This window comes from Protopterus annectens, chromosome 8.part0, assembly GCF_019279795.1.
Source record: "Protopterus annectens isolate FY-2018-M chromosome 8.part0, PAN1.0, whole genome shotgun sequence".
Taxonomy (NCBI): Eukaryota; Metazoa; Chordata; order Ceratodontiformes; family Protopteridae; genus Protopterus; species Protopterus annectens.
In genome coordinates, this window is record NC_056741.1 from 607819755 (window position 1) to 607836136 (window position 16382).

At 45.4% G+C, this 16382-nt stretch overlaps 1 protein-coding gene across 1 annotated transcript in view; it reads right to left on the reverse strand.

The window, feature by feature from the left end:
* The window catches only part of FAM3A (FAM3 metabolism regulating signaling molecule A), a 1301271-nt gene that overhangs the window by 1144995 nt on the left and 139894 nt on the right, over positions 1-16382 (reverse strand). The window lies entirely within an intron of this gene.

Consider the following 16382-nt stretch of genomic DNA (forward strand, 5'->3'; position numbering starts at 1 on the left):
ATCAGAGATGTCTGGATAAAGGAATTCTGGCTATTGTTTTGAGACCAGAGTTAATTTCTAGAATTTGCATGTATAAATGTCTTTTATTTCTGTAGCTTCCTGACCAGGTGCAGGATCAAAAGGGCTGCTAGGGCTGCTACTCTCTGGGTTTCTGTTAGTCTGGGAACCAGAGAGAAATGATGTAATCTGAAATGAGTCAGTAGTACTGTGTTATCAATTTATGTAGAGAGAGACTCAGAGCAATTGGCATTTGTCTTCAGAACATCCAACATCACCAGCACCGTCATGCTCTGTATGGAAGTTTATTTTAGAACTGTGTTTTCTCTTAGAGATAGCTAGGAAATAAGAAGATTAGATTAGTTGTTTTTCCTGTATTGATATCAGAACTTTTCTACTGTATTATTTTAAGCATTTCTCTGTGATCTCTGAACTTTTGACTAACACAGTGTAGTAAGAAGTATCGTCTTGTGTTTTTATTATTAAATATTTTTATACCTTTCAACTGTGGCTGTTTTGTGTAGAGATAATTTAAGCTCTAGAGTACATTGCATGTATAGTGATACTGGCCAAGTCACTTCAATAAGATTTGCTGTTCCGTCACACTTACCATTTGGATAATAATATTGCACAGTAATAACTGGACACCTTTTGTTAAGGGCCTTTTTAGTAGCTAATATTAGTGGTTGGTGGCAGTAATTTCTTCCTTATAGTCTGGCAGAGAAGGGGGCATGGCAGGAGAAAGTACAGTTGTGTACACTTACCATAAATGTAGATGTTCCAGTGTATTCACTGTTGCAGTCATTACACTTGGGTTATCCTAATGGCAGGCTACCCTCAGTCGGCCTGAATTCCAGTCTAGGTCCGGCGTTGGTTGCTATTGCCTCTTCCCTGACATCAGTGCGCCAGGGGTATAAAAGATGCAGCCAACACCATTTTCTTCAGTTTTTCCTGCCCCAGATGTCAGGTGCCCCCTAAAGGGAAGGATAAAAATATGCCAATAAAACATGCATGCACCAAAATATATTATACCTTCATCTACAAGCAAATACAACACATAGGTTGTACACATTAGAGAAATGCAACTAAGTTCCAGCAAAAAGAGATGGGGGATGGTGGGTGGGTAACCTGGACTGCAACAGTGAATACACTCAAACATCTACATTTATGGTAAGTGTACACAACTGCACTATGTTCTTCGTGTTTCTTTGTTGCAGTCATTACACTTGGGTTGAATCGCAAAGCTATGGTTGGGAGGCTGGAGCTAAATAGCATTAGGAGCGGCTATGAGGCCCTGCAGAACTGCAGTGGCAAAAGCCTGCCCTGGATTTAGAGTAGAGTGGTAAATGATAGTGCTTTGTAAAGGTGTGCACTGAACTCCAGGCAGCAGCCTCTAAAATGTCTTTGGTTGGTACTCCCCTGAGGAAGGCTGCTGAAGTGGCTGCTGCTCTGGTTGAATGTTGCCTAATGCCCTTAGGCACTGGCTTACCATGTTGTGAATAGCAGAAACGAATGCAGTGGCCTATCCACTTTGAAATAGCCACTTTGAGATAGCCTTTCCTTGTGATCCTGCAGCATATGCCACTAGTAGTTGCTCAGTCTTTCTGAAAGCTTTGTTTCTGTTCAAGTAGAAGCGTAGCTGTCTGTGCATGTCCAAAGAATGCAGAATTCTCTCCCCCTTATTCTGTGGGTTTGGATAAAAGGTAGGCAGATGAATAGTTTGGTTAAGGGCCACACTGGACACTACCTTAGGCATAAATGTCGGGTTTGTCCTCAGAGAAACCCTGTCTAGATAAAAAAATGATAAAATCTTTCGCAGTCATGAGTGCCTGTAGCTCTGAGACTTGTCTTGCAGAGGTTATTGCTAGGAGTAGAGCTGTTTTCCAAGATAAAAACTTTATATCAGCTGTAGCGGCTGGCTCAAAAGGGGGAAGAGTGAGTTTTTCCAAAACATAATTGAGGTCCCATGCAGGTATTGATCTCCTTGGAGGCCCTAAGTTTTTGGCTCCTCTGAGGTATTGCCTTAAAGGATGAGAAAAGCTTGGTGGCCCTGTATTGTAATGAGCCGAAATGGCAGAGGCATGAATTTTAATTGATGAAAAGGATAGGCCTTTGTCCAGCATCTCAGTTAAGTATTGCAAAATCTGAGGAATATTTGGGACTGCTGTGTCAATTCCTTGTGCCTGGTTCCAGGCACAGAATCTCTTCCATTTTCCAGCATAAGATTTTCTTAGGCCTCCTGGCCTCCAAAATTACATCCATCACCGCTTTAGTGAGAGGTGTGTTTTGTATGACTACATTATCCGCCATGTTGCCAGATTGGCTGTGCAGGATCTGATTGTTCTGTTAGGTCAGTAGGTGAGGTATTTGAGGTAAGGCCTAGGCTGAGCATTGAGACAAGTTCCTTAGGATTGGATACCAGTACTGGTGGGGCCAGTCTGGGGCAATCAGTATTATTTTTGGCTTCTCTTGTCTGACCTTTATGAGTACCTTGGGGAGGAGAGGCAGTGGAGAAAAGGCATATACTGTTAAGTTTTTCCAGCTGAAAGATAGGGCATCCACTTTCCATGCTCGTCTGTGATAAGTCCTTGTGCAGAATCTCTTTAGTTGGCAGTTGTGAGGAGAGGCAAATAGGTCTATGTCCGGGCATCCCCATTTCCTTATCATTTTGAAGACTTGTGGATCCAATTTCCACTTGTGGGGAACCATGAGGTTTCTGCTTAGTTCGTCTGCCAGAGTATTTATCTTTCCTGGCAGGAATTGTGCCTGCAGATGTACTTGGTAAGTCAATGCTGTGTCCCACAAAGTCATGGCTAGTCTGCATAGGGGGTAAGAATGAGTGCCTCCCTGCTTGTTTATATACCACATGACCGTGGTATTGTCCGTCTTTATCAGTAGTTGTCCCGGATGATGCAGGTCCTTGAGGGCTGTCAGGGCATTCTGAACAGCTAGCATCTCTTTTTGATTGATATGTAGATGCATTTAGTTGGCGGACCATATGCCTTGAATACATCTTCCTGCCATGTGTGCCCCCCAGGCATAAACTGATGCATCTGTTGTCAATGTCTGCCTGGCTGTGGGTAAGGTGAATGGCTGTCCCTTGTTCTGGTGAAAGGCCTTCACCCATCATTGGAACTCCTGTTGCAGGCAGGGAATGAGAGTAATTATCATTTCCAGGCTGTGGCAATGCTGAGTCCAAACACTTTTTAGGTACCACTGAAGTTTCCTCATATGCAGTCTTGCATATGGAATTAGTAGAATGCAGGATGCCATGAAGCCCAAAGCCTGCAGAATTTTTCTTGCAGATAACCGGGCCTTTGTTGCCAACAGTTTGAAATAGGTAGTAGGTTGCTTTTGTTTGTCTGGCATGAGATAAGCCATCTGGGCAGTTGTATTTAAGCTTGCACCCAGGAATATTATCTCTTGAGAGGGTACTAGTTTTGATTTCTGTTCGTTGACTGTGTACCCTAGGCATGGTAGTAATCTATTTACAAACACCAGATGCTGTAGTAGAATGTCCTTGTTCTCTGCTTGTATGAGGCAGTCGTCCAAGTAAGGATATATTTGTATTCCTCTGTCTGCAGAATGCAATTACTGGTGCCAGGCACTTTCTGAAGACCCTGGGCGCAGTAGATAAGCCAAAGGGCAGTGCAGAGAATTGGTAGTGCATTAGGCCAGCTTTGAATCTGAGGTATCTTCTGCATGTTTGTCTGATTGGGACATGCAGGTATGCCTCTTTTAGGTCTAAAGTCACAAGCCAAGCCTTCTGGCCCAGCATGGGCAGAAGCTGCTGTAAGGTCAACATTTTGAATTTTGGTATATCCAGATATGTGTTTAGAATAGATAGGTCCAGTATCGGTCTCCAGGCTTTGTCCTTTCTGGGTACCAAGAACAGTCTTGAATAAAATCCTTGTCCCTGCTCTTGTTCTGGTACTTGTTGAATGGCCCTCATCTCCATGAGGGATGAGACTTGTTTTTGTGCCTCTACCCATTGGTTTTTGGGTAGGTCTGGCCAACCGTTTGCCCTTGGCAGGGTATGACAGTGAAACTTGTAGCCCTGTGACACTATGTCTAAGACCCATTTGTCCTGGGTTATGTGCCAATTTTGAGAAAAAAGTGCTAGTTTTCCCCCTAAAGGTGCTGCCAGAAGATAAGTGCTTGGCGCAGGAGGGGGAAGTCATTGGGACTATTTCCTGCAAGGCTGTTATTTGTCTTCTCCACTTTTGGAGGTAGAAGCACCCCATTGTTTAGACCTGTATGAACCTTGGGGCTGGGATATGCCTCTTGGGTGTCTGTATCTGCCCCTTTCTGGTCTGTCTGACACTGGAAAGGACCAATTCTTTGTAGGCCAGTGTCTGCTAAATCTTGGAGGCTGTACCTGTAAGAAATCATTGAGAGTTTGCATAGATTTAGCTTTGTCCTCCACTTTCTTTAACATCTCTTCCGCTTTAACACCAACCAAAGTACCATGCTGTAATGGAACATCTAATAATTTTGCTTTAACATGATCTAGTAGATTTTGTTCCTTTAACCAAGCATGCCTCCTAATGACAGAACCCATGACACAGTGGCCCTGCAGGAGGCCTCCAAAGAATCAAACCCACATTGCAAAGTACGCTTTCCAACTTGCTCAGCTGCATGCAATAAATCCTGCATTTCTCTGTTTTCTGCACCTTCAGAATTTATCAACATTTTCTGTTTAAGCAGTGACATAATATATTGCTGATATTTGAGCATATGAAACTGACAATTTAAAGCCCTTATAGCCAAGGTAGTAGAGGTGTAAATTTTCTTTCCCCATCTGTCTAATGCCCTAGAATCCCTGTCAGAGGGGGTAGGGTTTTTTGCAGTGGATGCCTTGACCCCTTTGGGACCCTGAGAGATAGTTTCTGGGTCAGCAGCAGGGTTTTTGAAAAGGAATTTATGAGAGTCAGGAACCCTGTAGTACCTGTCCGGCTTAACAGGAGCTGGAGGGCAAGGAGTCCGGGGTCAGACTAGACTCTGAAAATACGTCATCTACAAGGTCTAACACAGGCAGAATAGCTAAGGGCCTGTGTTGTGGGAGTAAAAGGAAGTCTGAGCCTTTTCTTAGATTCAGAATAATCTTGGCTCTCCCAGTGTGGAAATGTTCCCTCATGGTATGCAAAGTTCCCCCAAAAGAGTAATCCTCAGGAGGAGAGGCTGAAGGGATAGATTCTTCAGCATCAAAATCCTCATAGGAAGGAAGAGAGTATTCCTGATCAGAAGAGGAATCAGATGAAATGGAAACCTGATCTGAAGATTCATATTCTGTCTCTTGCCTAGGCCTCTTATCAGGAGGGGGATGGGAACCCCTGATCAAAGTATTAAGTCTTCGGCCATTTTGAGCATCTGTTTTTTGGGAATGGAAGCCTGACCATGAGGCTGTTGTACTTGTTTCTTTGTCTTTAAAGATGCTTTAGTCTTTGCCTTTGTAGCTGGAGTCGCTTTAATGTACAATTGAGTAGGTCTGAAACTACCCTCAGAAGCCAATGCCTGCTCAGCGGCTCCAGACCAATCTATGGGAATAGTTTCCGACGGTCCAATACCTTGGGCTTTCAGCGGCCTAGACGACTCCACGTGGGAGTCTATAGTGGCCTGCGGGTCCAAAGTAGTGGGCGTCAAGGGCTGCGAAAGCGCCTCACTGAGAGCCGGCGAATCGGTGACTGGCTTAGAAGAAGCCTCATCATCTGTTTTAGACCTCGGATGCCTGTACTTTTCTTTTTCTTTGCGTTTCCTGTGAATTGCAGTAGTCGGCTGGCTGTCCGATGGCATCGTGTAATTAAATCTTCTGCCAAAATAGTGAAATGCAAAATCGTACCGGCACTTTACAGTTCGCTGGTTAAATCTAGCACAAAACTGACAACAAGCAACGTCGTGATCAGGGCCTAGGTAAGGAATACAGTAAGAATGAAAATCCTTATGAGGTATTTGCTTCCCACAAGAAATACAATTATAAACTTTTTCTGAGATCGGTCTGGAGCAAGAAAAAAAAGTTTTCCCCAACGGGGTACTTGGCTTATAATGAAGACTTCGGATCTGAAATTCGAACACGAAAATCTCAGGAGTCGGCCGACCGGCACTTGCAAACTGCTTCTGCTTCGGGCACCGTACAGCAAGAAAGACTGAAGAAAATGGCGTTGGCTGCATCTTTTATACCCCTGGCGCACTGACGTCATGGAAGAGGTGACAGCAATCGACGCCGGACCTAGACTTTGGAATTCAGGCCGACTGAGGGAAGCCTGCCAGCAGGATAACCCAAGTGTAATGACTGCAACAGTGAAACACGAAGAACATCCTGTGCCAGCCTTCCCCAGAGGGCCTGTGTGTTTGTATATAACTCATATCCCAAAGTGTGTGTGTCAGCTTCTTGGGCAGGGACACGAAGCACTGGTTGGACAGAGAGGGTGCTGGAGGTTTTAGCTTGACCACTAGGCTGAGATCTGGACCTTATAGCTGTGCCAGTGGGAAGTCTTATTGGGGATCTGGAGAGAAAGGGAGAAACCAGCCCCAGACAGACTGTGATCTCTGTGTGCTCTTAAGGGAAACTGTACTTTACTGTGTGTAAATTATTTTATATTTTCCAATGTGGACACCCCTCACTGGTGTTAGTGGTGAGGATGGAGGTGCCTTGATTGCTGGGCCAGTGCAAAGGCGTCACACATTGTTTGGCAGTGGTGGGATATCCATACCACATATTAATTGTTGGCACTTGGCTTGTAGTGGTCTGGATAGTGAATTCCTGTAGCTTTGTACAGTGATCACTGAAAGTGTTTTTGTACTCTAAATCAGCCACGCAGTGAATACTCAGAGTTCAGCTCACAATTGTTTTATTCCTTTTGTTAGCTTAGTCAGGGAGAGCAGGCAAGTATGTCAGCAGAGTACGGAAAGCTGACAAGGAGCCAGCTGGCTGAGATGTGCCAGGCTAGGGGACCGGTGCATGGAAACTTGACTAAGGCAGAAATAATTGCAGCTTTGGTTACAGCTGCATCAGAAAACAGCAACCAGGAGGACGATCAAACTGGGTGTGGAGACGTATAACACTCAGAGAATGGACAGCTCAACATTTCTGCACAGGACTTAAAAATCCAACTGGAGCTAAATAGACTTGAGTTGGAGGCCAGGCATTTGGAAACAGAAGCAGCACAGAGACTGATGTCTACAGACTGAGGAAAATGAGAAACTGCTATGCCTGGAAGCTGAGGAGAAGGAAAGGCAGAGGCAGCACGAAAAGGAGATGCTGACTCTTCGCCAGAGTCATGGAGGTAATAGGGAAGGGCGTAACCGGACCCCAGAAACACAGGTCAGTAAATTTCTTCCGCAGTTTAAAGAGGGGGATAATTTTGATAGTTTCATTCATATGTTTGAGAGGGTATGTAACCAGTACGATGTTGACCAAAGGCTCTGGGTACAGTTCCTGACCCCCTTACTCCATGGTAAAGCTGTAACTGTGTTGTCTAAAATTTCTGTTCATGAACATTTTGATTATACTGCTTTTAAGAATTGCTTGTTAGAATTTTTTAAGCTAACCTGAAACTTATCGGAAAAAGTTTTTTGAGCATAGGAGCAAGGCAGATGAAAGCGTGTGTGAATATGTTGCTGAACTGAGCACTTATTTTCATAGGTGAGTGAGTGGACGTCGGGTCACCACTTTTGAAGGGCTAGCAGACCTCTTGGTGAGGGAACAAGCCCTTAGCACTAAATGAGGATGCCTGAGGACATGAGGATCTGGTTAGCTGATAGACAATGTGCTACTTCAGATGAGTTGGTGAAGAAGGGAGACCTATACCTAGCAAGCAGGGCATCCCTGCAGAGGAAAGGAACCCCCAGTACTTCTCATGGACCTAAAGAAACCCATGGTGGGCAGCCCAGACTGCCCCAACAGCATTTGCCAGTAGCAGGGGAAGCCACTAGTCCAGGTACAAATTCAGGACCTAGGGTTAAATGTTTTGAATGCAACCAGTGGGGCCATATGGCATACAGATGTCCACGGAAACAAGGTGGGGAACATAAGTTGAGAGAGCCAGTAAGTGGGGAAGACAAAATACCACTAGTAGGTTGCCTTGAGAGAACAGGGGTACCGAACTACCATCCTGCAGATGTCCTGATAGGGAAGGATTTTGATAAGGCAGTACTATGTGTTAATGCAGTTACACACAGTCAGGCTTCGAGACAAGCATGTGGGTCTGGTAGCCTGGGGGAGACCCAGACAGACCGCATACTTACAGCCAGGACTGGTGAGGTGGTTACTTCAAGGAGGAAGGTATGCTGTAGCAGTGAGACTGAAGGTGAGCCACAGCTGCTTGTGAGTACTGATGTTCCCTTGGACAGAGTGACTGCAAAGGCAGAGATGAGTAGTAGTATCCAGGCTGACAGTGAGGCACCACTGTCAGAGGATGCCAGACTTCCTGTGGAAGGGGAGCTGGGAAGGGTTACAAAGAGAACTGAGACAGGCTCAGCTCTCAGACCCTACATTGCAAGGCCTGAGGCAGGTAACTAGTGAGGCGCAAGATTCTCAAGGGAAGGGGGAATCTGTATACTGGGACAAAGGATTACTGTATAGAGAGTGGACCCCTGAGGGAGGGCTAGAACGTAAGAGAATACAGCAGTTGGTAGTGCCTAGAGCCTACCGTCTGGCGCTTCTAGCCATAGCCCATGATATTCCCTTTGCAGGTCATACGGGCATAAAACATACAAAGAGACGCATTATGTAGAAATTCTATTGGCCTGGAATTTCCAGAGATGTAACAGGGTACTGCAGGACCTGTGAGCAGTGCCAAAAGGTAGGCAAGGCAGGAGACAAGGTGAGAGCTCCTTTGATGCCTTTGCCTGTGATCGAGGAGCCATTTCAGAGGGTAGCTATGGATATTATGGGGCCTCTGAGTACCCCAACTTCCACAGGGAAAAAGTATATCCTAGTGGTAGTAGACTATGCTACAAGATACCCTGAGGCAGTGGCTTTGTCCTCCACTGAGGCAGAAAAAGTGGAAAATGCTTTATTAGAGATTTTCAGCAGAGTAGGTTTCCCAAAAGAAATACCAACGGACAGAGATGCCAATTTCATGTCAGACCTGCTGGCTTGTCTGTGGAAGTACTGTGGGGTGAAGCACCTCAAGACCACCTCCTAGCATCCCCAGACTAATGGTCTTGTTGAGAGGTTAAACTCTACAATCAGGTCCACGCTAGAGGCATTCACAGATCAGTTTAAGAGGGAGTGGGAGAAATATTTGCCCCATCTGTTTGCTTAAAAACAGGTTCCCCAGAAATCCAGTGTTTTCGCCATTTGAGTTGTTGTATGGGCATAGGGTGAGGAGACCTCTAGATTTAATTTGAGGTGAGTGGGAAGGTGAGTGTGAATCTCACAAGGAGTCTGTTGTGGCAGATATCCAAAACCTCAGGACAAGGCTCGGGGAACTCATGGACTTGGCCCAGGAGAACCTGACAGAAGCCCAAGAACAGAAAAAAGTATGGTATAACAGGATTACTCGAGTTAGAGAGTATGCTGTAGGGCAGCAGATAATTGTTCTCATTCCTGTCAGACACAACAAGCTGCAAGCAGCTTGGGAGGGACCCTACAAGGTGGTAAGGAAGGTAAATGATGTTAACTACATGGGAGAACTGCTAGGCAGGAACACAAACTGTACCACGTTAACATGATGAAACCTTACCATTGCAGTGGCTTGCAGGAGGAGTCTGAGGGAGATCTGGTGACTGATCTTCTCAGTGAGGCTCAAACTGACACCTCAGTGGAAGGGGTAGCAATGTCCCTGCAGCTATCTCCTACCCAAGTTCGAGAAATCAGAGCAGTGTTACAAGAGTTTGAGGATGTGTTCACTGGGAAAACTGGGTGCACCCACCTGGTGCAGCACCAGGTGGATACAGGACCCCAAAGGCCTATTAGGCAGGCCCCTAGGGTGCCTGAAAGTGTCAAACAGACTCTGAGGAAGGTAAGACAGGAGATATTGGAACTAGGGGTAAATCAAGATTCCAACAGTCCCTGGGCCTCCCCAGTGGTGCTGGTGCCAAAGAAGGATGGCAGCACCAGGTTCCGTGTGGACTACAGGAAATTAAATAGTCACACAGAGTCAGATGCTTAGCCTATGCCTAGGACAGATGAGGCCCTAGAGCAGCTGGGTGGGCTAAGTATCTTACCACCATTTATCTTACCAAGGGTTACACTAGCAGGTGCCCTTGACTCCCAGTGTTAGAGATAGGTCAGCCTTTGCGACTCCTTTTGGCTTGTATGAGTTCACAAAGATGTCCTTTAGGAAGAAAAATGCCCCAGTGAATTTCCAGAGGCTGGTAGATCACATCTTACAGGAGAGTCTGCCCTTGCTTACCTACATGATATTGCCATCTACAGCCATTCCTGGCAAGAGCACCTTCAACATGTCAGGGAGGTGCTGGGCAGAGCACCTTCAACATGTCAGGGAGGTGCTGGGCAGACTACAGAGGGCAGAGCTGACCATTATAGGTTCATAGGTTCATACTAGGCTATCTGCCCTAGGGCATTTATAAGCCTAGCCAGAATGCGTTTGGCTTTCGCCACCCATTTTAAAATTTATTTTGCTATGCCCTTTTTCGAGGTTAGTATACTGTGCCTCTGTCTAACAGTGACACAGAAGTGATACCCGGGGTAAACCTACGATCTCCCATCCACTCATCAAGATTCCTCTTGAAGAGAGTCAATGAGGGACTCTGCCTAACCTGGACTGGGATTTTATTCCAGAGTGAAGGGAGCCTCTGGGTTATGAATCTGTCCCTCCAGCATGTCCTATTTATTTCAGTGCTGATGTTCAAGTCTCTCGAGCGCGTAGCTCGATGGGATTTGGATTTTCTGAGGTGCAGCATGTCCATTAATTCGGGTTGGACATGGCTTTATCGTCAGGCACAGATCGCTCTGAACAGCCGGTATGCCACTGAGTAGAGCTGGAGTTTCTTTAACCGGGCAGCATATGGCATCTGTTTGAGCCCTTTGATCCTCTTGGTGAGGTACTTTTGGGGTCTTTCCAGTTGCTGCAGGTGTCTGGTAAGGTACATCCAAAAGGGGCATTGTACTCAATTATGGGCCTGATGAGGGATGAGTAAAGAGGCACGATGACCTCCCTGATCTAGATGTGAATCCCTTCATGATTAGGTGGGCTATATAAAATGTTTTCCAACCACTTTGGCCACGTGGTTGTCAAATGAGAGATTGCTATCAACTTGGGTACCCAGGTCCCTAATTACTTCTTCTGTACTTAATGGATTACCACCTATGTGGTAATTTGTGGCACTTTGTTTTTGCCAAAGGGATGACTATACACTTTTGGCATTTAGCTTGAGGCCATGGCTCTGGCACCAGTTGTCTGTTTCTATGAGGCCCTTTGGAGGATGCTTGTGTCGGCTGGAGAGTCGATTATGGCCCAGTTTGCAGTCATCTGCGAACTTGGTCAGCCACAGTCCTTCCGTGTTGGCCTGTACCTCCGAGAAATATATACCGAACAAGAGAGGTCCCAGGACTGAGCCTTGTGGGACACCACTTGTAACTGGAGTCTGACATGGCTCCAGCAATTCTAACCATGTGGGTTCTGTCCTTGAGCCAATTTGCAATCCATCTAGTGACATAGGGGTTTATATTTAAGCTGGTGAGCTTATCTATAATGCCCGAGTGGGGTATTGTATCGAAGGCTTTTGCAAGGTCCAGGTAGGCTGTGTGGACCACCTTCCCCTCGTCAATGGCCTTGGTGACTGTTTCAAAGAAATCAACCAGGTTTAAGAGGCAGGATCTGCCCTTAAAGCCGAACTGGGTAGGATCCATAGGTTCATAGGTTCATACTAGGCTATCTGCCCTAGGGCATTTATAAGCCTAGCCAGAGTGTGTGTGGCTTTCACCACCCCTTAGGATGAGAATACTATCCCCATTAGTTTGCTGTGCCTCTGTCCAGCACTGATACAGAGATGATTCCCGGGGTAAACCTACGATCTCCCATCCACTCGTCAAGATTTCTCTTGAACAAAGTCAGTGAGGGGCTCTGCCTCACATGGACTGGGATTCTGTTCCATAGTGTAGGGAGTCTCTGGGTGATGAATCTGTCCCTACAGCACATCCTATTTATATCTGTGTTGAGGTTTAACTCTCTTGCTCTGGTGGATTTGGATTTTTTGAGGTGGAGCATGTCCATTAATTCCGGGTTGGACATGGCCTTGTATGTCAGGCACAGATCACCTCTGAGCAGACGGTATGCGACTGAATAGAGCTGGAGTTTCTTCAGTCGGGCATCGTATGACATATGTTTGAGCCCCTTTATCCTTTTGGTGAGGAACTTTTGGGGTCTTTCCAACTGCTGCAGGTGTCGGGTAAGGTACATTCCGAATGGGGCGTTGTACTCAATCATTGGTCTGATAAGTGAAGAGTACAGGGGTACAATGTCCTCTCCTGATCTGGATGTGAATCCCTTCATGATCAGGTGGGCAATGTAGAAGGTCTTCCTAACCACTTTGGCAATGTGAGTGTCAAAAGAGAGGTTACTGTCAACTTGGGTCCCCAGGTTCCTGATAACTTCTTCCGTGTTTAATGGATTACCACCTATGTGGTAATTAGGGGTTACCTTGTTTTTCCCAAAGGGTATGACTATACATTTTTTGGCATTTTAGTGTTTGTAGGTCCCCAATATCTTTATTTATGAGGTCCATGATGATCCTTTCCATAGCTTTGCAGACCAAGCTAGTCAGGCTTATGGGGCGATAGTTTCCAGGATCCGTTGAGGCACCACCTTTATGGAGAGGGACCACTGTTGCTGTACGCCACTCTTTGGGCACATATCCTGTAGTAAGGCTGAGATTGAACAGTAGTTTTATGTTTGGGTTTAGCTCTTCTTGGAGTTCATGTAGGATGCAACCCGGGACACCGTCTGGTCCCATTGATGCTGTGGTCCCATTGTGCCATTAAGCCCAGCAAATGTCAATGGCAGAGGTCTCCTACCTGGGACAGAGTGAGGAGTGGTAAGGTCAGGCCAGAACCTGCCGAAGTGGAAACCATTCAGGCATGGCCTGCACCCGTTACCAAGAAGCAAGCAAGTTCATTCCCAAGGACAGCAGGGTACTACAGAAAGTTCATCCCCAGTTACAGTACCAGAGCTGCTCTTCTCACAGACCTGACAAGGAAGAACAGGCCAGATAAGGTAGTGTGGACCCCAGCATGTGAGCAGGCATTCCAAAAGCTTAAAGAAACTTTGGGAGGACCCCCTGTGTTAGCCAGTCCAGATTACAGCAAATCATTTATTGCGTAGGTGGATGCTTTGAAACATAGGGTAGGGGCCGTACTTAGCCAGATTTCTTCACAGGGAGAAGAGCACCCATTGGTTTATCACAGTCATAGGCTCCAACCCAGGGAGGAATGCTATGCAGCTGTAGAAAAGGAGTGTTTACCCATAGTGTGGGCACTGCAGAAACTTCAGCCTTATCTGTATGGAAGAAAATTCACGGTAGTGACAGATCACAATCCCCTAACATGGTTAAAAGAATATAACCTCACACACACACCCAAACACCAACACAGGGGAGGAGGGAGGGAGAATTGGATGGCAATGTGGATCCTCGAGAACTCTACACATATGGTAGGTACAAAGAACTGTAACTGTGTCTTCTCACATATTTGCAGTCCTAACAATGGAGTAGAATCCCAAAGCAGCAGAGGTAAAGGGAGGCTGCAAAAAATGAGGAAGGAAGCAGGAACTGACAACATGCCTTGCTTGCAAAAGAGCAATGCTAGAGAAAGTACTTAGAGTAGAGTAAGTAGTGATAATGCTTAGAGAAACTGATGCACTGTGAGCTCCAAGTAGCTGCCTCCAAAATATCCTTAGTTGCCACCTTAGAAATGCTGTTGAGTGGCGAGGTAGCCCTAGTGGAATGAGGCCTAAATCCGGCTGGAATCTCCAATTGCCATGATGGGAATAACAAATCCACCTAAAAAGTATTTGCACTGAAATGGTTGTTTTGAAGACAAGTTGCCCTCACGAACTCAAAGCACAAGAAACAAACTCAATCTGGGACACCTAAAATCCTTGAAAATAAACAAAATGTCACTTGTGCCATGTACATCCTGCCTCCGTACAAGATCTTTTCCCTTTATTAGTTATTCATCTACATAAAAGAAGGCAAATGAATAGTTTGGTTGAAAGCCACTAGAAGATACCTTAGGCATAAAAAATCAAAGTAGTCTATTAAGATATAAATCAAAATGAACTATAAAAGAGCTCTACCGCCATAAAGGAACAAAAGCAGTCTTCCTTGACAAATAAAAGGCTTCTTCAAAGCAGTCTTCCACAATTCAATCATTTCAATTCAGCACAAAATATTTCAATGTAGTAGTTTCTCCAAAACAAAGGATTGAAAGAGCAAGTAGGAGGGGCTCACGTGGGGGTCATATTCTTGCCCCTCTAAGAATTGCTTAGACCTTGGATCACGAAAACAATGGTGGGGTTAATCATAGTGAGCTAAAATTGCAATACAGCATGAATCTTAATGGAAGAGAGAGCTAGAAATGTGTGCTCAGTAATCTTGGTAAGAGCCCAACACAAAAAAATTAGGCATTTCAGATCCTTCTTGAAGCTGCACTCTCAATAAAATCTCTTCCATTTTCCATATTCACTGAGGCACTACTAGGTCTTCTGGTCTTCCATTTATTTTATGTTGATGAAGAGAGGTTGGGACCTCTTGTCTTTCAAACGATCACATTGCCAGTAACATTGGGGTAGAGTGAAGCTTGACATTGAGCGGGTGAGTAATGGTCAACAGGTCCAGGTGAGGAATCAGGGGTGTGGAAGGAAGCATGGAGGGCTTCCTTGCAGACTCCTCAGTGGCTGGTACCAGTGCTGCGAGCTGCTTCTGGAGCTATTGAAGATTTAATGCTTGTCTTGTCTGACCTTTAGAAGCACCTTTGGAGCTAAGAAAGCGAGGTGGAAAAGCATAGCCAAAGATTTTTCCAACTGAAAGAAAGAGATCCACTTTCCAAGCCACCTGATGAAACCTCTTACATTTTGGTGGGTTTGTGGAGAGGTGGTTTTAGTGGAATCTGAATCTATGTCATGAGTTCCCGCAGACCTGAAAGATTTTGAAATGCATTTCGAGATCCAGGGATCCATCATTGGTCCATGACACATCTGCTAAACAATGGGTTTGCTATTTGTTTTGTTTGTTAGCCTCGATTAGTTTAACTGGTGCAAGCTGAGCAGTCTCCCCATAAAATCATTGCTTACCTGCACAGAATGGGTAGAATGTGTTCCCCCTTGTTTGTTGATGTACCATGTGACAGTTGTGTTGTCTGTTAGAATCAACACACCTGCCCTGGAAAGCCAATTTTCCAAAAATACATGCTATAAATGGACTGCTGTATCTTGCCTCTGGTCATTCGCTTGGTGTAGTCCTGGCAGATCACCCGTATGTATCCACTTAGATTCCCTTTGAGAGCCCCAAGCAATGTCTGAGGCATCTGTCTCTGGAATTAGTTGAATGACTGGTTCAAATCAGAGGGAGTCCTTGTTTGGTGACATTTGAGGGCCCACCACAAAAGCAACGAATAGAGTTTGGGTATGAATTGAATAGAATCCTAAATGTCCTTGCCTAGCACTGAAGGACAAGAGATTATTGATAGTCAGCTTCAGCATATGCAGTTTGGCATTGGGAGTAAGATACCAATAATAGATGCCATGAACCATGTAAAAGAAGGACTGTCTGACTTTATTTCAGGACTGAGTTGATGGAAGTAACTGGAAGATTCTTTTGTTTGTCGAGGGTTAAAAGGCCATCTGGAGCCTGGTATTCAGTCTTACACCCAGAAAGCACATGTCTTGAGTATTGACTAGACTGGACTTTATTTCCGTTCTAGAATACCCAGAATCTTAGCACTGCTATGACATATTCCAAATGCATAAAGGTCTTCCCTTTTCTAGGCCAGAACCAGGGCAGTCGTCCAAGTAAGGATAGATTTGTAAGGATTTTAGCCTGAGTAAGTCATCACTGAACCCAGCTAACTGTGAATACTCTGGTAGCAGTAGATAAAAGCAAGCCAAAATCGGCCAAGGGAGACAGTAATGAGGAATTTCCAGCTCGAGAGCGCGCAGATGCTTCTGCAACTTATAGCGTCAGGCACATGAAGGAGGAATTCCTTGCAGATAAAAGTTGCATCAGTGATCTTTGCCTTGAGGTAAAGCAGTTGTAGCGTCAACATTTTTGAACAGGAATGTCCAGATGATGTTGAGGATGATAATAAAAAATTAATTCTCCGTGTTCCCCTTCTTGGGTACTAGGAACAGGCATCCCAAAATCCCCCTAGGCCTAAATGGCCTTTCGGGCTTCTGAATGGCCCCTATTTGGAGCAACAGAGA